A 23,071-nucleotide genomic window follows, 5' to 3' on the forward strand; every position below is an offset into this window, starting at 1 on the left:
CTTTGGGCATGTTTCATTCAACTCGGCCCCGAATAATGTGCGCAAATAAATAGACTACGATAATATTGTCAACATGGTTCCAAAGTCTCCCCCCGAAGCATCTGCCTGTCTACCCGAGTATACTATGCGCCTTATTGCTGTTAATGTCGTTTAAGCTCCGCAGTGGGACCGCTTCAACAGACGGATTACATTATTGAACCCACTGCACATTTCTCACGGAAGATGAAGGGTAATAATTGCACACAGTTCAGTGGTGAGTTAGTTGGAAGGGTTTTCCTGATCATGTGTCGTACCTAAGGAAAAATAACGTGCTTACTTTCGTTTTCTTTGACACCATAGCTTACAGGACAACTCATTTAAACGATGTCTTAAAAATGAGTGACTTCCATAAACTAGGATTTTCTCCTTTAGCTGAATGGGTCTAGTGGCCGAAGTTTCAGCTCACCCTCCGGAGACCACACGACCTGCCACCAGCCGATTACTTTCTACCATTAAAGGTCAAGTGAATGCACCCCTTGTTTTGTTCCTTTCCACCCTCTCTTGTTATTTTTTATCTGTTGAAAGTACACAAAGCTTTCTTTCATTATAGACTACTTCTATAGCCGAGCACGCGTTTGTGAAGTTAGCGCGAAGATTATTATTTTCCTACGGCGATGTGCACTAATCAAATTGGAGCAATTGTCATCGCCCGGAAAGCAGTTTCCCGTGTCCAAGGTAATTTTTGTGCCATTTAAAAGTGCATGATCAGGAAAAATTAGATTGCTATGACTGTGTGTGCTGTATGTGACAGATCTAGTTTTCTTTATCTGCAGTTCATAGCTTGGTAATTAATGTGGCTACTCGCCATACCGTCTCTTTCTCACGTGTCAACTTCAATCTGAATCAAACACGTCGTCCAACGCTTGCAGCACTAACAACCACAAATAATACTACTTTTGGCTTAATCTTCTTGGCGGTTAGAGCATGTATAGCAAATTTGTTGTTGGTCGTCGATCTCTCACCGGTGAACCCACGGCCGTACTGTGAAATCTATCCTGGAGAATATTGCCACGTAGTGGTGACAATGCCGTTGGCGACAAATGACGAGGTTTGAAATTCACTGGGACAAACTCTTTATTCCGTGCAATTTTCTGTATGAACTTACGTTGCGGGGAAATAAGAAATCACAAATAATCAATAGCTTTTGTATTTACTCTCGTATGCAGAAAAGGAGATTATATGCCCTTTTTTACGACGTAAAATGTCTGTTAACGGGACAGCGTTGAAGTACCACACTCAAAACAATTCTCTGTCGGTGCTGTCGGCAAGATAAGAAAATTTCACAGGCATAATGGGCAGGTATTAGTTGGCAGATGATATGACCGGACACTGATAAGTTGGAAGGTTGTATCATATTAATTCACAAATAATTCGGCATGACGGACGAAGACGAGGCCGTATTAATTGTCAATAAAAATGTATACCTACTAGCCCAAAACAAAAGTTCTACTTGCATCATATTAAGAGGCCATTTGACGTGATCAAGTGAGCAGTAGCTGTCGACACTAAAGCTGCTCTGACATGGGTGGGTAAAATAGGGAATCGAACCCGAGACCATGGTTACCGATTAGGCGCATTGCCTCTCGAGCACGCCAGTGCGTTCTTGCGGCTTGGTTAAGGCGGGTTTTTATATCCAGACAGGTTGGGTTTTCCAAACATTTGGTAGCTTGCAACAGCATGTTAATAAGTATGTGAAAAGAATAATGATTCAGCGAGTACCAAAGTGCATCTACTCGGATGACTATTCCCATGGGGTGCCGCAGCGGGGAGCCATAACACTGGCGCGGCATAACCTTAAAATCTGAGCTTAAGTGTTCCCCCGAAGTTTTGTTATGCAGTCCTAGTGCGCACAATACGGACACTCTAGCTGGCTTGGTGGTATTTCAAAGGTTAGTTTTTCTGCCATTGACAGACCATACATGTCCAAGGCGGGAAAATTACGGAAGGTGCCCATACTGCGACAAAAGACCATAAATAGGGCTCTTTTGTAGCGAAAGCTACACTGCGGTAGGTTTTTAAGACCTCGGGTGGCCGCAGCTACGTCATGAAGAGGCGTAGCTACAGTCTCCTCATAAAACGTTCAGCCTGCCATGGAATTTGAATTCACGTTAACGGGCAGGAGCTGCCAACTCGGGTTGCTCCTTCCATATGGGAGGGTGATATCAGAATCAGCCTGCCAGGACCGTTTGCATTCTCGTTACCCCTACGACACGCAGGCACGTCCATACGGCTTGGTTGAAGCGTGACTTTATATGTGGGTTGGTAGCTTACGCTCTCACGTCATACCCTTAAAGGATGAGCTTAAGTGTCCCCAATAATGTAACACCTTACACTGAGGGCGTGATCGGGGATTAATGTAGCAGGCGAAAGAAGCTTCCGCCGTTGCTTTCGCAAATCAACTAGGGTTAGCCAGAGCTAAATCACAACTAAACTGCCCATACTGCGGCAAAAGACTATAAAAGGGGCTCTTTTTGAAAATATATTTGAACCTAAGGTCTGATTCATCTGTCTTATTTTTTCTGTCAGCATTAAGCACCTTTAATGAAATTGAATGCGATGTATTGAAACTGTGAAATGTTAACTTAATCCTCAGAAATCTCTATCATTGGAAAAAGAAGTTTATCACAGAATATTTTTGAACAGCGCCTTTTTCTATTTTTCAGCCATAAATAAAGAGGTCATTTGACCACGCTCTGCTGCGAAAGTAGTGCAGATATGGAAGATATTATCGACACGAATGAAAAACGAAGGACTTAACGTAAAGTGTGTTTTAGGCAATGCACCTTTTTTTTTCAAGAATAATTCCTGATGAGAGCATTGAAATCCAGGGTTTGATAGAAACACGTCTGGTCGCGTATGCTCATGGCGGGAGCGGTTCAAGTACCGTCCAATCGCTTTAAAGAATAACGATTTGACCCCACTACGGAGGTCTTGTTCACAAAGATGAGCGAAATCTATTTTTGTGCCATCAAAGTAGGTACGAGACAGTCACGCTTTGTAGGCACAGAATTCATAATATATTTCTCAAAAACAAAATATAGAATCACATAATCCGCGGACGAAGAAGACCGGCTTAAAATAAGTATTTCGCTTCTGTGAGATTATTTACTGAATGAAATTCAAGCAATGGCTTGTTTGATGCTACAAAAACTAATTCCTTTGTTGTGTTCAAGAATGTGAAATATTTGCTTCCCCTTCATCACTGTAATAGGACGTAATAATACGCTTTGTTGCCGAGACTCTGGCTGGCACAGTGAAAGAGAGAAAAAAAAAAAGATTACTTTCAAAATATCCTTCCTCGGGCAAATTTGTGCCCACAAAATCGACTCTGCCGAGCCCCGGTGATAGTAAGAAAATGCGCTCGAGGGTGATCGTGTTCTCTATTCTAATCACTGCTGGCTGCCCTCTATATGTATATCAGGACGAACGTTCATCATAAGTGCTTTAAATAGTCGTGAAAATTACACTAACTGCATTATGTAGTGGCAATCATCTGTGGAAAGTGTAGATCTAAAAAGATTGTGACAATGCAACAAGTCGGTGGCGTTTAACAAATGAAGATGACAAGGGAAACGGCAAGAAGAACAAAGTTGTGGCAGAGGTATTTATATTGAACGAAGTAAATTGAAACTTGCGGTTGAATGTTTTCATCGATAGGTTCCGTATTTTTGCTGCATTCATCTAAGTGACCAGTCTAATATCATCGGTCAATAAACTAGCCGGGCCTTCTGCGCTCCTTTTAGTACTGCCGAAGTTACACTGGACAAATTTGTAAAGACTGTTGGAATTTACAGAGTGAGCTTATATACAGATTTTTTTTTTTTATGTCATGCTATATCGAAATATAAATGCAAAGCACTTTCAGAAGTCATATGAAAGTGTAAGTATTAGTTTTCCGTAGATTCACATGAACAATGTGACTACTCACTTAGGCAGTTCTCTACAAACTACTTATTAGTTTTCTTGAAATCCATTTAGATAAGAGGTTTCTCTATTTGTATGTACTGCATGTAATATTTTTGTACAGTCATCTTGTCTTCTATCTTGTATAGCCAGAACCGACCGGTTTTGTTTTCTCACTCGGCAGAGTGAGCCTCAATTTGGAAGCGTTATGTCAATGCTTCTTTCTGCCTTTTTTGAACATATAAATGTACCTATTTTGTCTAGGAGAGAATAGCCTCTAATGCTGCTCTGAACTATGTTTGACAGGGCTCTATTAGTCCCAAGTCTGCTCTGGCTAGGGAAAACACAAAATCGAGTGGTCCCTTTCCGTCGTACTTAGTCGCTCCCCCCCCCCCCCCCCCCCTAGCCTCTAGAGATTAGCTGTCGTGAATTAGCATAAGGAGGTGTCAGGAAGCGCTGTCATCGCCGAAGCATGGCCGCAGTTGAGCACTCCATGCGGCCATTAACTTATGAATATGAAGGTGGCCCATAAACTCTCAAAATATATGCAACCGTCTGGGTTAATAAACTTCAAGTGGGCTTATTTGGTCTCTAGTTCAGAATACTTTCGGCACGGTCTAATTTGGGCGGGGAAAACGGAAACGCTTTTAGAGTTTTTGTAATCGTTTTGAAAGGAAAACAGAAATTAGCATTTTTTTTTTTTTTTACAGAAAGCTGTCGAAGCACGAAATGCCAGCGGAAAGTTGACTGAAAACTTTGTTGATGAGCTGCGACTTTAAGATTTAGAAAACATCATTCAGGGAAGCACGAAAAGGCAGACGAGAGTGCTCCTTTATGGATGCAGTGCTCCTTCATGGATAATGTCGCAAATGCCCTATACATAATTCACAAAATCTAAAAAAAGGGGCACATACCTGAAAAAGCAAGTACTTTCCATCGCTATTTTTTATGCCAGCTGTTTGATGGCTTAGTTTGGTGTGTAGGCTTTAACGACCAAAAGCGACTTCAGCTACGATGGGCGTCGCAAGCCAGGGTTTCAGAAATAATTGGACCACTTGGGCCCTCTAATTCGCTCTTACATCGCTCAGCGTACATGTGCATAGCAATGCGCCCCGTCAAAAAGCGGCGGCCGTTGATTGAATGGAACTCGCCTCTTTGAGTTGGGCACTCGATCGCACTATTCTTCCAACCAGAGCTAAAGGCCCCAGTGCATTACTGATCAATGCACTCTGCACGTGCTCTCTATCAGTCCATAGCTGTGATTACGTTTTAGTACGGTATTTCTCTAAGAATACTCGCGTAGGAGCCCAAGATCGATTGCTCGAGGAGCCACTGGGAGATAACGCCATCAAAGTCGTAGCCAACAAGCTCCTGTCCATGTCGTTTTCTGTGTGTCGTCTACGTGCAATTTCGCGCTTTATCAGCCATGCATTAAAACTAAATTTACCAACTTGCCCTACTTTCTGATCTTCCGAGAAGCTCTAAGTTGAGTTACCGGTAAAACTAGCTGCAAGTGCAAGTGAGCACCGCAGCGTGGACGGGACAGAAAAGGTCCCCGTATGGATAGAGAAACTGCGCTAAAAACACGAATAATAGAAAGAGGAAAAAAATTCATTCAAAGCGATAAAGCCGTCGCCAGCGTATAGATTTTCGGGGAACAGGGCCTTAACGCTAACTGGTAAAACTTTTTTCGTCTTAGCTCGGCTAAAGCCCGGTTATACAAACGAAAATTTTCTTACCTTCGTTACACTGCGCTGCTAAGTCATGTTAGACCCGTAAAGATAACATAGTTTGCAGAGCGGAAGCTCAATTAAACATGGTCAGGCATGGTGTGCTGTGGTTTAACTCATCCATTTTTTCATCATCCAATTTGTGAGGAGAGAAAAAAACGCGCTAAGGTAAAGTAGGCAAAGAAACACAGAACGTTGTCACTGGTGAACAAAGTTCTGTGTTTCTGTGCCTCCTTTACCCTACCGCGTTTTTTTTTTTTCTCCTCATAAATTTTTCACTTGCGGTGTTTTTCTAGTGAAATATTATGCCCACTACAACCTATACCTTAATTTTTTTTGCAATCATTCATGTGGTGATAAGGTCTGACCACGTTTCTTAGTTTTCTTCTTGCTGGTATTTTCTTGTCAGTTTACATTTATGTTCAATTATGATTTTTATATTACTCTGAGTTATCTTCGACTGTTTCAGGTTTACCTCATTTTTGCTTACATCAAAAATGTGGCCAAATATATAGGCAATATTTTTGTATGATTCTGCTGTCTTTTATCTGCTTTTACTTTTGCTCACGCTTTTATTTTTTGGAGTGAATGTTAACGCGTAGTTCGAGGTTTACCGCATTTTCCGCCAAATAAGCCATGCGGAAATAAGTATCTGGGCACATTTCTGCATTTTGAGCTATATTCTAGCCTTTGTTGTCAACGGCTGCTTCTTTCCATGGTGAAATCTTGGTAGTTTAAAGTTTGCTACATTTTACTCAAATAAGCGATGTGACCAAATAATGTTGGCCTTCTTTGCGTGTGTTGTCAGTTTGTCCTAGTCCATACAATGCGAGCACGGCCTCTGTCAGTTCTGTTTATTTTACTTATAAGATTTCTTAGATTGTTTAAAGTTCATCGTATTTTACATTAAACCACTGACTTGGCGAGGCGGTCCAGTATTGGTGATTTTTTTGTCTTCGCTTCATCCCATATTTCTATTGCGAAAGCAATACTACTCTAAGTTTCGAGCCTTCAGTGTGGCGCGGCCACACCCACGTGACGCTGTGACGTCACACCTCACGTAACATTAGGGTGAGAGCTGGGCTTCCAACTCAAGCGGTCGGTGTAGTGCGGTCGCAGCCACGGCGCAGCGCGTAACGTCACACCGCACGTGACACAAAAGTGAGAGATTGGCTGGCAAGAGCTGCCAACTTTGGTCTCTCTTTTCACATGGGACGGTTATGTCAGAATCAGCCCGCTAGGACCCTGACATTCACGTTACCCCTATAGGCCCCTACGGTACGTTCGTACGGCTTGGTTAAAGAGGGGCTTTATACTTGAGCTGATGAAGAAGAAAAAGAGAGGAATGATCGGTTACCCGCCGCTAATGCTTTCGTTCAATATTTGGTTCAGCAGCATTGAACCCTTGTAATTTTACTAGTCTTTTCACGTTTAGCTTTATTTCTTTTTTCTAATTCATTTTGTTGCATTCAAATCGTATCATGTTGTTTTTTAAAGGGTTGGAACACCAAGGTTTGAGGCTATATAAATATGGTACGGGTTTCCTCTCTATGTAACGTCACCCACGGCCAAGTTCTGGACACAACTAACTTTTTATATATAACTTAAATCAGCTCCAAAGAGCCATTATATGTTCTTTTTTCCCGATCCAGCCCAATCCCTAGCACCATAATTAATGACGTAGGAAGGTCAGAAGGGTATCAGTGAATACTAATGATGTCATATCGCATGACAGTAACATGACGTACTATAAACTACGCTACGTCACGCGATAACTCCAGCCGTTGCATGAGTGGTCGATGGGCTGATCGGCAGGCGCTAATGGACTGGCATCGGCCCAAGAGCGAAACCTTCTCGCCGATAAGACTGACCTGATTAGCTTCTCTTTGCACTCTTTGCACTTTATCTGAAATATAAATAAGCGGAACGAGACTACATTTCTTATGTTTACGCTTCGACACGCATACTCAGGTTAACAGGGGGAAAATGGACCACTTAGACATATCATACTTAGACATATTTCAGTATATTAAGCCTTCGTAACGAAGATTCTCAAGTAGTCAGCCGGCGGACTTCAACTCATGGCTATGGTCGTGGCTTTGTGAGGTAAGTGACGTATTGCTCACCTCTAACCTAATATGCCACCACATATTCTGTACGAATTCGTCCATTTGCTTTTTTTTTTTTTTTTGCCTTGCCAAGTGCCGCATGCCCGCGCGTCATATTTGTTTACACTTTTTGCGTTAGATAGATTACGTATAGAATAAAGTTCTTGGTTTTTGTCTACTCAGCCATGCTTTCTGAGGCGTTGTGTTTGTCGTGAATGTAAGCTATCTGTATCTTTTCAGTGTGTCACCGGATTTAACGAATTAGAGACGGCTCTTAGCGACCGGATAAAGTCACATATTCTGTGCTTTGATTTCGTTTGATGTGCCGGTTCTCGATTTCGCACGCCACGCAAGCAAGCGCTGACAGATGTGCAGCTAAGTTGAAAGCACATAGAAGACAAGTTCTGCCAGTCTTCTCAAGCTTATCGGCAGCTCGCAAGCCAGTCAAAGCTGCAAAGAAACCATTCACAGACTGTTGCTAAATTGCTCTCATCTCACGCATAGTTACAACTTCTTTAAAGCATGCCGCTCAGTTTGACCAATTGATGACGAGCGACGGACGCACGGAGGTGAAGGCGAGTTGAACCAACGTCGAAATCGCGTTCGTGTGGTGTAAGACACTGACAGGTGAAACTATTTTAGCGGGAAATCCCGGTCGACATTCTGTATTGATGTTTCAGCAGCGAATAATATTTTAATGTGAACACATTGTGATAGAATGCAAGCTGAAATGCTCTGGTGAGACCCGGCGCCAGTGCCTTTACAGGCGCTTGCTCCGGAAAGTGTGCTAGCCGTGCACCGCGTAGGGGGAGCCATGGTCGAAACGCGAGGGGAGGAGCGGCGGTGCCGGAGGAGGAGAGAGAGGAGATGGCGCTACATTTAGTTTATTGAGGGGTTTTAGGGTGGGAGCGTGGGGCATGCCATCTGCAGCCAGCTATGAAGATGAGGCGCCGCAGCGTGAGCGCACCATCGCCGCTGAGTGGAGTTACCTCGAATCAAGCACGGAAGAAGCTGCTCTCCTGCTCTGTGAATGGGCGGGTTCTGTCAAATAAACACTACAGTAGATCTATCCGCTAAGGTTTTCAATTTATTTATTTATTTATTTATTTACTTAAACAAAATACAGCCCTTCTATAGGGCTATTGCAGGAGTGGGTTAGACAAATCTATTGTAAACGTGATGCAAAACAGGTAAACAGTGCAATTTAAAATTCCCGTTAAATAAGGCAGATGACAAAATATAACTCAGAATAACATCAACACTGGGACACCGCACCAAAATGAGAATGCAGCAATACACTATACTCAAAATAAAATACATATAGGCGTTGGAATTAACTTACAACAGGGAATCGTTTAAGCCAGTGACCGCATTGCTCCAAGGATTAAGTTCGAGAATTCAATGAGCCGTGGAAAAAACTGTATTTAAAATTATCAGATCCAGCAAAGTAAGGCATAATATTAAGGACATGGTGACTCCTGCTTCACCGGGGAATATCTCAAGGAATATATATATATATATATATATATATATATATATATATATATATATATATATATATATATATATATATATATATATATATATATATATATATATTCCTTGAGATATTCCCCGGTGTATATACATGTGTGTGTGCGTGCGTGCGTGCGTGCGTGCGTGCGTGTGTGTGTGTGTGTGTGTGTGTGTGTGTGTGTGTGTGTGTGTGTGTGTGTGTGTGTGTGTGTGTGTGTGTGTGTGTGTGTGTGTGTGTGTGTGTGTGTGTGTGTGTGTGTGTGTGTGTGTGTGTGTGTGTGTGTGTGTGTGTGTGTGTGTGTGTGTGTGTGTGTGTGTGTGTGTGTGTGTGTGTGTGTGTGTGTGTGTGTGTGTGTGTGTGTGTGTGTGTGTGTGTGTGTGTGTGTGTGTGTGTGTGTGTGTGTGTGTGTGTGTGTGTGTGTGTGTGTGTGTGTGTGTGTGTGTGTGTGTGTGTGTGTGTGTGTGTGTGTGTGTGTGTGTGTGTGTGTGTGTGTGTGTGTGTGTGTGTGTGTGTGTGTGTGTGTGTGTGTGTGTGTGTGTGTGTGTGTGTGTGTGTGTGTGTGTGTGTGTGTGTGTGTGTGTGTGTGTGTGTGTGTGTGTGTGTGTGTGTGTGTGTGTGTGTGTGTGTGTGTGTGTGTGTGTGTGTGTGTGTGTGTGTGTGTGTGTGTGTGTGTGTGTGTGTGTGTGTGTGTGTGTGTGTGTGTGTGTGTGTGTGTGTGTGTGTGTGTGTGTGTGTGTGTGTGTGTGTGTGTGTGTGTGTGTGTGTGTGTGTGTGTGTGTGTGTGTGTGTGTGTGTGTGTGTGTGTGTGTGTGTGTGTGTGTGTGTGTGTGTGTGTGTGTGTGTGTGTGTGTGTGTGTGTGTGTGTGTGTGTGTGTGTGTGTGTGTGTGTGTGTGTGTGTGTGTGTGTGTGTGTGTGTGTGTGTGTGTGTGTGTGTGTGTGTGTGTGTGTGTGTGTGTGTGTGTGTGTGTGTGTGTGTGTGTGTGTGTGTGTGTGTGTGTGTGTGTGTGTGTGTGTGAGAGAGAGAGAGAGAGACACACGAGAAGAAACATAGACGGAAATTCCATGGCACTTAAGTAGTCTTAGGTGCCTATGACTCTGATCAGCTTTTACCTAGTGCCAACAAGGACATACGCCAAATGGAGCTTTAAACCGATACGTCGAGTTTTGAAGCGATAAGCTTCACTACGAGGTTCGGAGCCGAGCTTCGCATATGCCGTATGCCATGACGTCACAGCCAAGGCCGGATGCACAGCCACCTCGCCAAGCTCTGCCGGCATTGCCTAGCAACGGCTAAAAAGTGTGCGACTCCTCCTCATTAAAAAAAAAAAATTGTCTCCATCCGGGAATCGAACCTTCATCCCTCCGAGCGCTTTTCCGTTGAGCCACGCCCCGGGTCGGGAAACGCTCTTCATAATTCCGCTTGTCTATCGTGAGTATGATAGCGGGTAGGTTCACTCAATCAGGGTGACGTCAAGGATGTGACGTCGTCCATCTGCCATCAGCTAGAGAACCAAGCGGGAACGAGTGCGCTCCAACGCCGCTGGGCGGCGCTTCTTGTCTTCCGCGAGTGACAGATGCTGCGCCTTTCCTTTCCTGTAAACGAATTACAGAACGGCGGTGAACTTAGGCGCGCTCGACATGGAAGCGAAGATAGTTTAGCTCCTGACGTACGGTGGAGAAATTAACTTCTTCTGATCCCGACGTAGTCACTGCTTTTCGCTATGTATGTCCAGGCATAATACAGCTAAGCCATCTTTCATTTTTTCTTATAATTATTCCTATATATAATAGTCTCGTCTTTAAATAGATTTTCATTTCTATGTGAGAAACCTTCCGTGTTGTTTAGAGGTAGCATCCCTCTCTATATCTCTAAATTTTTGCGCAAGAAACATTGAAGTTTAAAGGATGATGATTAATGGAGACGATAAACATTTAGATTCCATTTCGTGTGAAAAAAAAAAAACAAAAAAAAACACTATAGCTTTGAATCTGTACGACTCTATATGCCTTCCTTTTGAGACTTCTAATTAAAAAAGTTGTGTGGGCTTGGAATCTATCAATTCTTCGTTTGAATAATTTACGACAAAAATTGTTTCGCATTTTTCTTTGTTCAGTTGTCCTGAATATGTCGTTTCACCGATTGGCCCAACAACCTACACTACTAAGGAATTAGGCAACTAGTTATTAAGCGAGCAAAGGGCATGAACGTAAAGGATGCTCTGCAAGAGGAGCCAAAGACAGGAAAGATGCACAAAGCTAAACAAGGTGAGAATTTGTTGGCCGACTAAACTCGCTCTTGAGCAGACTTTGAAGATGATGGTATAAAAGAAATAAGGTATGTTTTTGTAAGCAGAAGTATTCTTGGAACCTCTTCATATCACCCGACTTATTCTTTCCGCTTTCTTCACATCACTACATTTCCAACCAAATAAAAAATTTATTCATTGCCTGCAGAGTGAACTGGGAGTTAAGAATAAAAGTTGCTTTCCGATATGAAAGCATTATAACCAACAAAATCTCATTCATGAAGCCGTGTAGCTAAATGCCTCTCCCGCCTTTTAGAAACTCATTTCCATTCCTCATTTGTTACCTTTGATTAGCTCTTTTTTTCTTTCTTTCTTTCAGCTCCAAGCAAAACAATTTTTTCAGCTAACTTTACAACAAGAAGTCTCGCTGTTGAAAGAAATCGGTCTGTAGTCCGTTCCTGTGCGGCTTTCTTGCGCACCTGTCTCTCCTGAGGCACCAAAAATTCTATAGTGTACAAGCAGGAGGGCTGAAGGGAGACTTCATACTGTACTCTGGAAAATAAAAGTCTAAAACTTCTCGTTGCAGCATGCCTGCTTACTTCAAAACTCGGGTCCAATTTCTATACGTCTGATCATACCGTCAATTTCGCTCGCACGTATGTGAAAACTTCAGACTAAACAATAAATTTCATATAGAGAAAAAACAGCAACGTGTATAAAATTGGAAATCATCAAGCCAACATTACGGCAAGGTGCAGCTGACAGAGCACTCAGCGAGGCAGAAAAGAGGCTACGGGAACCGACAGATTTGACACCGCTCACTTGCATTATGCGGCTCTCTTTCGAAAAAGGCTACTGTTCTCATTCCATGGCCGACGCTCAGAGGTCAAGGAACCCATTTTTTGTTGATATTCTCTAGAAAAGAGTATCCATTATTTCTCCTTTTTCGGTTCCAGCTTCATCCCTACAGCGCCAAGCTTTCTATCAAATGGATCTCTTGCTTTCATTTCGGCATATCCTTTTTGCCGGTTTTCTTGGTTGCCTTCGTAAGCTAGAAGAACACGTTGCCTTTTTTATGGAGGCCTTGCAAATATATTTTGTTAAGATGAAGATCTACGTGCAAAGGTGAAGAAGAAAATTCCGTGCGCTGTCTCCAGTGACATCGCTATCGGTGCGTTCGGTGGACCTGCTTGTACGCGGACTGTCCCTGCCGTGCTTCTAGATCGAGTCCCAATACTTTTAACAAAAGCCCCATCCTACATTTGGTGGAGGTGCTGGAGCTCCGCAGCCGCAATATTCCTACACCTGTAATACCAGACGACTTCCAACAACAAGGCATATTGCCGCGAAACCTTCAAAACAGTATTTGTTGTTTTTTAACCGCCGCCGACATACAGGCTTATCACTCTGATTCTGGACCGCGTATCAGTTCCCTAATCTTAGTTTGTTAATGCTCGATGTCGCGAGTCACACCTTTATCAGTTTTGTTGTAGCGCAAGATGCACCCAGATCTGTCTCGAAGGTTCCGGCCACTCGGGTGTCTTTCCACAATGCTCCAGCCCGTGCTGGTAGCTGTTTGCGAAGTTATCTAGATTGTTCTGTGCAGCCTTTAAATTGAGCGTTGACGAGTGTGAGAGCATTCTTTGTCCGACGAACGACGAGCACGTTTGTTTCTATCGCCGCCGCCGAGTTGCTTAGTTCTTTTGCGGGCGCAAGTCAGCCCAAATAAAGAGTTTCTTTAGTGCAACCATCGACCCCTTCATTTGTGTCGTCGACCTCGTCACCACTACGTGACAATATAAGCTAGTGCAACTGTCATCTGCGCCGGCTCCCTTCGTCAGCGGGACCCGGCTATCTTCAGCGCGACTGATAAGCACGATGTTGAAGACTGGCTCACTTCTTACGAACGGGTGAGCGTCTACAATAAATGGAACGACAAAACTAAATTGAACAAGGTAATATTTTATCTCACCGGCGTGGCAAACTTGAGGTACCGTAACCATGAAAGCGACATCCGTACGTGGGCTGTAAATAAAACGACGCTCGCAGAAGTGTTTGGTCGCCCGGCTGTCAAAAAATTACGCGCCGAGCAGCGCTTCCGCGAACGGTAGCAGCAGGCTGGCGAAAGCTTTACAAGCTATATTTAAGAAGTCGTCGACCTGTGAAAACGTGTGGACGCCAACATGTCAGTGGCCGCAAAGATCAAACACATCCTGCCGGGTATTGACGATGACGCCTTCCAGATGTTGTCAGCGCGCGACTTGCGTACCGTCAGTGAAGTCTTCACGCTGTACCAGAGCTTCGAGGAGCTGCGCAAGCAGAGGGTGTTGACGCGTCAGGCCAAAGCACAGGTTGAATCGCTCTCCGGACGGACGCCTACAGCCGACAATCCGTCGTTGCTGCAGCAATTGAAAGAATTTATTCGTGAAGAGGTGGCGCGGCAGCTTTCCCTGCTTCATAGACCTCAAGATCAGCCACACCATTTGGCCCCGGCATTGCGGTAGGCTATCCAGGAGCAGGTTGCTGAGGATCTTCCACCTGTCCATCCGCCATCAGTCGTCACTGCTACTCCAGTGGCTTGCGCCGACGCTGTTTCAAGACCGGTCGCCGCTCTTATGACCTATGGCGATGTCATCCCAAGACCTGTCGCTGGTCCTTTGACTTACGCTGACATCGTTTCACGACCTCGGCCACCAACTTACACTCTACCGTCAGTGTCTGTGCTAGCGCCAGCATCATATTTTCGATCGGCTCCAAGACCACGCAATCCCTGGCGCACGACAGATAATCGGCTAATTTGCTACATTTGCGGGCTAGCTGGACATATTCCCCGCTATTGCCTAAACCGTCTTCCAGTGTCAGCGCCACCTACTCAAGGTTCTGGGTACTGGTCTTCGACGTCTCAGTATTCCGCGCCTACTGAGCCTCTAGCAAGCCGTCATTTCTCACCCGACCGCTCAGTAATCTCCGACAGCCGTTCACCGTCGCGCGACGCCGCTCTATCTCTCCGATGCGACCTCGAGCGAATGCTTCACGTGAGGAAAACTAGAGGCCGCAGTTCCTGAGGCGACAACTGCTACCTCGTCGATATTTCCAAGTCCTCATCTACAGCCAGGCAATCTTATTGAAGTTTTCGTAGAAAGTGTTTCTGTCATGTCCCTAATTGACAATTGACACAGGTGCTGCGATTTCAGCAATGGACGCAAAACTTTGCAGTTCTTGAAAGAAAGTGAAGACGCCAATTGCAGGACTTTCGTTGCGAACGGCCAGCGCTCAGAAAATAAACTCTGTTTATAAATTTTTAATTTCGAACTGAGAAAGCTTTTCATTGTCGAGTAAAATGTAGACGTGCTTTCAGCATTTGGTTACAGATTAGCTTGCATTTAGCGAAAACAGCTTCTTTATATATTCTGAGCTGTCACTGAGATTATCGTTGCAGTTTTTTTGCCATGTTTATTACCTTGGGACATAAATGTTATGATATGGTTTAATTTTCGGTGTTCCTTTTCACGCTGTTCACAGTTTGTGTTCACGAACTGGCATCTAAAAGTTAACGGTTGTCAAATGGTTGTTAAAACTCCCGCAAGCCTCAAAGAAGTTTACTGCGCAGGAGGTGCCTGGTAAATATTTGTCTCTTTGTGCCGTATGAAGGATTGCATATTTTTATTCTCTCGCTGTGCTCCCTCTTACGCCTTCCACAATACTTGCTTTACTCTAAAAATATCTTGTGAACAGAGAGGACAGTGGCTACCATGTCCCGAACTAATCCAGCTACTTCAGAAATAAACCGCATTGAGACAGGTTAGATAAAACTGTAACCTTCAACGAAGTAATTATTCAGCGCCAAGCTCGATCTCGGCGAATTCCGGGTGGTAAGTACGATTTGTGTAAATCCCAACCCGGCACGGGCAAGTCAAATATCTTTCGTTTGTGTCAATGGACGACGTCGTCTCCGTCGATGCTATAACTCAAGCCACCTTCCTCCCAGCCATCGCCGAAAGCACTAATGTGCTCCGTAGGCTCTTTGATTTTAATATAACATCAAATCTTATTATTTATTTCGAAGACGCTGAGCAGTCGACAGGAAATCCAATGTTAATTTCAACTCTAATCTACTGATCGTTATTCAAGTGGAAATAAACCTGCTTATCATCAGCATAATTATACTGATAGTTGATGCTTATCATCGCATTGCTTTTTTTATTCTGTGGGGTTTAACCTCCCAAAGCGACTCTGGCTATGAGAGACACGTATCGTAGTGGAGTACTCCGGAAATTTCGACCACCTGGGGATCTTTTTATATAACTCAACGTGATATGTCCTGAGAGCTGACAGCTGAGCTCATTAGACAATGTCAAGCTCAGATAGACGAACACGTCCTTACAGACTATGTTTAAGATTTTATCATTTTTCACTGGTCTTGTTTGCGCTTTGATGCGCTTCGCATCACCTCGTAGAACTCGCATCACCTCACTGAACTGACAGTGGCAGCATATTGCGAAATACGGCGTCGGAATCATTTCCCGAAAGTGGATAGGGCAAATCAAGAAAACGGCACCATGAAAATTGCAGTGCAATGAAATCTTTCATACCACACCACATTCAGAAAGGGGGAAGACGCTGGCAGTCCCCACGTTTTCATCATTGCGAAAAATTTTTCTTTCAAGCCCGTTAGTAGGATGTTTCGAGATATTGCCTATAAATAAAAAAATAAAATTGTGTGCTCTTCGTATGCGTCAGAGAAGTTGTCGTGATTTCGTTTGACCTTCATATATTCAGAAGATTTAGGAGCATATTGAAGTATAACAACGCACCAGTAGGCAGGGGCTTTAACACGTCATTGATAAAAACCCGATTGGGTGTGAATGTGCCTTATTAAAGCCATCTACCGCTTGAATTGCAAATTCCTCGTAGCAGATTGCTTGCGAATAAAAGAGACACGTGCCGTCTCTACCCTCCAACGTCTACATTTTAGGGTGCTTCTTAAATTATTTTTGAATATTTCTTATACATTTCACGCTCCGTTTATTCTTAGCAACGGAGAGCTGGTTCGGCATGGCGAGAATTTCGCCTTAACACACGAGCTTTTTTTTCAAGCTTTAAGAAACATTGTGGTGTCTATGAAGCGGAAAATGTTGAAGCCTGCTAAAGCAAAATGACTTTTATGTGCCGCAGTTCTAGATCGAGGTGAAAGATACTTTTTAACAAATTTTTGTACAAACTAAATGGCATGAATACAAAATGCAGGCATAGTTTGAGAGTGACAACTCCATAGACATCATAGCAAATTGCTTTTAATGCCTAGTGCGGTTCTACACTTCCAGTGTGGTGTTACGGCCCTATAAGTAACGAAATATAAGTAATGCATTAGTTGGTTGGTTTGTGGGGTTTAACGTCTCAAAGCGACTCAGGCTACGAGAGACGCCGTAGTGAAGGACTCCGAAAATTTCGACCACCTGGGATGCTTTAACGTGCACTGACATCGCACAGCACACGGGCACCTTGCCCTTCGCCTGCAACGAAAAGCTGCCGCCGAGGCCGGGATTCGATCCCTCTTCCTTGGGAACAGTAGTCGAGCGCCGTAACCACTGCGTCACCCCAGTGGGGAAATGCATTAGTGTTTTAGGGGAGTGTTGCATTTTAATTACAAAGCAAACAGCAGGATCTGCTAGACGTAACTATAAACAAGTTATTCTGCACTATATTTGTCGGAATAAAACAGAAATACTGTATACAAAAAGAAACGTGTATGAGACCGTTCTTCGTAACTAAGAAAACGTTCTCGTTCATGGCCAAAACTAGCTTCGCCGGCGTAGTTGGGGAAGTTTGTATACCTCATTCGGATTAGTCCAGTGCCAAGGCGATGCGTCTGCAAATGTCCTCTATGCATCAGTAATACAGTGTCATATCTGAGAACTCCTTACTTCGTTCCAACATAAAAACTTTCTTTGTAAATAGATTTGTAAATAAATAAATAAATAAATAAATAAATAAATAAACAAATAAATAAATAAATAAATAAATAAATAAATAAATAAATAAATAAATAAATAAATAAATAAATAAATAAATAAATAAATATGTAAATAAATCTGTATCTGCTACTTTCATTTTGCTGCGCTAATAAAACTCACCAAACTCTCGTATATTCTGAACAAAACTGCTACCGGCATTGAACTCGCCAGTCTACACACCGTAAGAAAGTCTGAATCCAGCGCACCCGCGGCTTCCCCGCGGACCTCTAAGGAAGCTATGAATAGACCGATCAGGTTGCTACGGTGGCCAAACTTTCTTTAGTGTATAAAAATGCGTGCTACAATGTATCCAAATACAAGTAATATTCCTTCTTTTTCCTTTCAAAGAGAGCGTAATCATAGTTTCTGCTTTATACTGAAACTGTAAATGTCTACTGCGTAAATACACCGAGATATTGAAATATTTTGTTCACTACCTACAGGTTTATATCCTCACAAAAAAAAAAAAAAAAATAGACTAGGCGCTCAACGCACTAAAACCCTTACGCATTGCAGGCTTCCAGCATGAACGCGACCAATTGAACACACTCTCATAAGTGGGCGCACTTCTCATAGTGGTGTTCCTGTGAAAGAAGACTTACGAGGCACTTACGGGAAAAGGTTATGGTCAGCATTATTTGCAAAAAAAAAAAAAGGAAGTATAATCTGTTTTTTGCTTCACTGCTGATATGAAGAGTTCAAGATTTGGAAGGCCTTAGCAGTGAATTTCCAGACCAGTAATTGATAGCCAAATATTAGTTTCTCATTCCGTATTTGGAAATGCGAAAGCTAGCAAGATATACCAAATAGAGAAAAGGCAAGGCATTTTGCCTAAACGCATAGAACATGAATATACAAGTTTCACGTCACGAGGTGCTCATAACCATATTACTAGGATGACCTAAGCGACCCATGCAGAATTGACCACCTATCTACTGTCTTAGCTTATTATGCGTTACATTTACTATCTTCACAAGACCAGGACACTGGAAACTTTACTTCGGCGAGTAGACGCGTTCTTTTTTCTTTTTTTAATAACGCGACCACCATTTCGGTCCATGATTTCTTTCCCAAGCATTTAAACCCCGAAAGAGCTGAGCACCATACCGAGGGAAATCTTGCACCTATTGAAGAACCGGTGAGTACCTGGCGGCACCAGGGAACGAACCGCGCACATCCTGAATGCGAGGCGAATGCTGTACACAAGGCCAGCACTTCGGTATTTGCCAAGCCAATGACCGTACGAATCCGAGCCCCAGGCTGAGATATGGCTTGCACACTTTTGAAAAAAACCAGTGAGTGTCCGGACAGTAGTGGGAGCCGAATCCATCACCTTCCGAAGCCGAGGCGGTTGCTTTGCCGTGAGGTGCACTGTCATTGTGAATTTAGAGATAGGATTCTTTTAGTTTACCATAGCCAAAATTACTTTAAATTTTTTGACATCCGTAATCTGTGCAGTGACACCAATCAGTGCATAAGAATAAAAAAAAGAATGCGGGAAAAGAAAGCAGAAAAGAGCATTGGCTGCCTCTTAATGTATGCCACAGTATAGCGCTTACTAATATTTAGCAAGTTAGAACAAACGCAGAATTCAGTCCAAGAAACTCCGAAACGTCATATCGCAATCGCATTTATGTTTTAAAGAAACGAAATATATATATTGTAATAGGTTAGTTAGTTTCCCTCAACGGTGCTGGTAGAACGTCGCAGCATTGGAGAAAGCAATCGGCGCCGAGGAGAATGTGATCGACGAGTGGTATAGGTTTGGCGATCTTGTGGGACAAATTGAGAACCGGGCGGAATCATTTGCGAGCGTGAGTCGGTATCGTACGGGTAAAGTCGAATGTCAGGCTGTGAAGGTTGGAGGCGCTGGCGACAAAGGCGCGCAACATGGCCTGGCCGACCGCAGGCATAGCAAATCGGAAGGTTGTCCGTAGTACGCCAAGGTTTCATAGGATGTGGGCGGAACCTTGAGGGTGGGGCTTGAAACGAAGGCTCAGCATGCGGCGGTGAACGGTGAACCTGCACATAGGAGCCAGACGTGGGCGAAGGTGGTGGCCTAGCCGTTACTTGGGCATACGTGAGAGGTGCCGTCACAGGCGGCACCACGGGGTTGGACGGCAAGGCATCAGCGACGTGTTCTTGCACGACACGGCGTATAGCAGGGGCCAAAGATGGAGCCAGTTCAGGAACGAGGCGGCCCGAGTCTTGAAAATGGGGAAGGAGTGAGATTTGACGTGCGACCTCTTCACGAATAAAATCTTTGATCTTTTGATTCAGCGGGCTCCCTTCAGAAGTTGGCGAACCACCCAGGGCTAATGCGGATACGCCTTCGTCGCACACACTGGAGCGGCGCCTAGAAGCGCGCCGCTTGCGGAGCTCGTCGTAGCTCTGGCAAAGCTTCACGAGTTCACTAACGCTGGTGGGATCTTTCGCTACCAGCATCTGGAAGGCGTCCTCGGAAATGCCCTCGAGGATGTAGCGGATTTTGTTTGCTTCCGGCATGGCCGGGTCGACTCGTTTGCAGAGGTCAACGACGTCTTCTATGTAGCTGGTAAAGGTCTCATCAGCGCGCTGAACACGATCGTGTAAACGTTGTTCGGCACGAAGCTTACGCACTGCCGGGCGGCCGAACACTTCCGCGAAATTCTTTTTAAATGTCGACCAAGATGACAGGTCAGCCTCATGGTTGCGAAACCAGAGGTTCGCCACGTCCGTCAGATAGAATATGACGTTACTGAGCTTGTAGGAGTCATCCCACTTGTTGTAGGTGCTTACTCTTTCATAGGATGACAGCCAGTCGTCGACATCTTGATCGGCCGTGCCGCTGAACAGGCAAGGGTCACGCTGGCGCACGACGCCAGCACACATGATCGTGGGTGGAACGGCCGGCAGCGTCGAAGTGTCTTGCATGGCGGTCGTAGAGGGTAGTGTACGGCTTCGCAGTTCCAGTTTGGGTGGGATCGTTTCCGGCACCTCCGCCAATTGTAATATATATATATATATATATATATATATATATATATATATATATATATATATATATATATATATATATATATCTGAAGGGGATGTCCATCACATCCCCTTCAAATTATTATAGAATTAATAATTTGAAGAATTATTAATTCTTCAAAGTATTATAGAATTAAAGGAGCGAACAGCCTACGAGTCGAAAGCAACCGTTGGGGATATTTTTTTTATGTTTTGTTGTTGGTGTTGACAGGAATTAGTCATATGATAATTTTTTGGGATAAAGAATATCAATCTTTTTTCTTCCACTTTGCATTTATATTCTTTATCCCTAAAACATCATCGTTGGTGCTCTGGAGGACAAAGAAGTAGGTTGCTATTTTCGGGGTTCGCTACGCTTGACTCTCCACGGCAAGTCCATCCTGAGATAAACGCAGATAAACGTCGAGATATCACCCATGGGCTATGAAGCTCCACTAGAGAGGGCTCAGAATTACTTCAGGGCAGCTGGGACACTTCGGCGTGCTCTAGCATCCCATGGAACATTGACATTCTTGCATTTTGCCGCCACCGAACTACGCTCCCTCGACCGGGGGTGCATCTGCGACTTTAGTTTTGGCAGCCTAGGGCCAAGAGAGACCGAGCAACCTCGGCGGCTTAATTTATAAAACCACTTGGTGGAAATGCTTGCAATGTTCATCAAAAAGGAGACCTTTATTGCTTGGCGCTCAAATCAAGTTTTCTTTCAACTTACCTCCGCAATCCAACTGTGTGTTGCTGGTCCCATATTACATCTGCAATTTTTCAAAGTAAATTCACCTTTGCAAAAAGGTGGCTGTGCTATTCACAGAAAGGAAGATAATATTGTTTTCTGGAGGATCTCGAAAAGTTCGGTTTATTCAAAAGAAGCCTGTGCCGGTATTACAAGAAATCACTGAACTAATTTCATCACGGATTTGATTTGATATCTGGGTCGACAAAGCAGAAATGGGTCATGTTGCAGTCTTTCATGCAGCATATTTCCCCTTCTCTGCACAGCATATCTTCGCATGATTTTCCATCGTGCTTTTAGCGGCTGCAGTCTTCGTTCACTCTTAGTACGACACATTCGGTCGTCACAATTTTTTCTGCAATAAATGAAAAAAGGAGGCGCATGAGAAAGGCGAGCAGAGATATCGTGATATATTGTATATAGGTCAGCGCGATCTCAAAAAAGCTTGTAGGTTCTCCAGACTTATTTATTTTGAGACGTGGTTCATTCACAAGAACGCAGCACGAGGACAACCTGACGAACCAAGAGTCTGAGTTCTGGCTGTAAACTACAACACTGGTAATGGTACCCAATCTTATGCTCCCCTCATTGCCTACTCTACGAGAGATTGATGATTTGATTCATATACTGTGGACTGGCTAACAGGATTCCAATCTCCCACAAATTCTCTCCACCGTGCGATGGAAAGCCACTCAGCTCATCGGTCACCCTAACCGGTATAAAGTACTGGTGATGACGACATTAGCCAATGGGACGCCGGCTGGGGTGACATCAGTTTTCGTGCCCTGTGATTTAAATAAATATGCTTGCTTCCTCCTCATTAATGCACGAATTTTGTTTCGTGCGCCAGCGGTATGGCTGTATCTACTGCGCAACTTCCTCTTTATAATCTTTATTATGAAGGCGAGATCCTTACTTTGCTATGTTTGCGAAAGCGTCCTTGTCAGCAAAACATGGAAGCAAAACGTGAAAACATAATATGGAAGTGAAATATATCGTGATATGACGACACGTTAAGATTGAACTGGTAGTCGTTAATGTATATGCAATGACAAGTGGTGTACAAATACGATGTCATGCCTAGTCATGACGTGTTAGTAATTATAATTTACTTGTCGTGAGTCAGTCAGATCGGAGATTTAATGTCCATGACTATGGAGTTCATGACTTGTTGAAGTAAGTAAAAGTCATGCCCATGACTAGTCTCTGTTCATGACTCTCAAAAGTGCTTAGTCATGACACTCTAAGAGCTACTACAGAGCAGCCAACGCACATGCTTTCGAGTTTCTTCAATGCACATTTCTGCAGTGCTCTTAAATGATTTTCTTTAGAGTCCTCTTAAAGGTCCTTGTTGGTACTCAATTCAGTTCAGTCGTTCAGTCGTGTCCGACTCTTCGTGACCCTATGGACCATGTCACGCCACGCTTTCCGGTCTCTCACTATCTTCCTAACATCACATAACTTCATCTGCAGTGCCTCGAGGATGCCATCTAACCATCGCGTTCGCTGCCTACCCCTTCTCCGGCGACCTTCACCCTTTCCCAACATCAAATCTTTCTCCAGTGACTCCTCTCTTCTCATCAGATGACCAAAGTAGCTGAGCTTTAACTTTAGAATTTGACCCTCCAATGAACAGTCAGGGTTTATGGTCCACAATATCGACTGATTTGATCTTCTGGCAGTCCAAGGAACTCTCAAGAGTCTTCGCCAGCACCACAATTCAAACGCGTCAATTCTTCGGCGGTCAGCCTTTTTCACAGTCCAACTCT

The sequence above is a fragment of the Amblyomma maculatum genome, chromosome 6 (genome assembly GCF_055883805.1).
Source record: "Amblyomma maculatum isolate TAMU_Amacu chromosome 6, ASM5588380v1, whole genome shotgun sequence".
NCBI lineage: Eukaryota > Metazoa > Arthropoda > Arachnida > Ixodida > Ixodidae > Amblyomma > Amblyomma maculatum.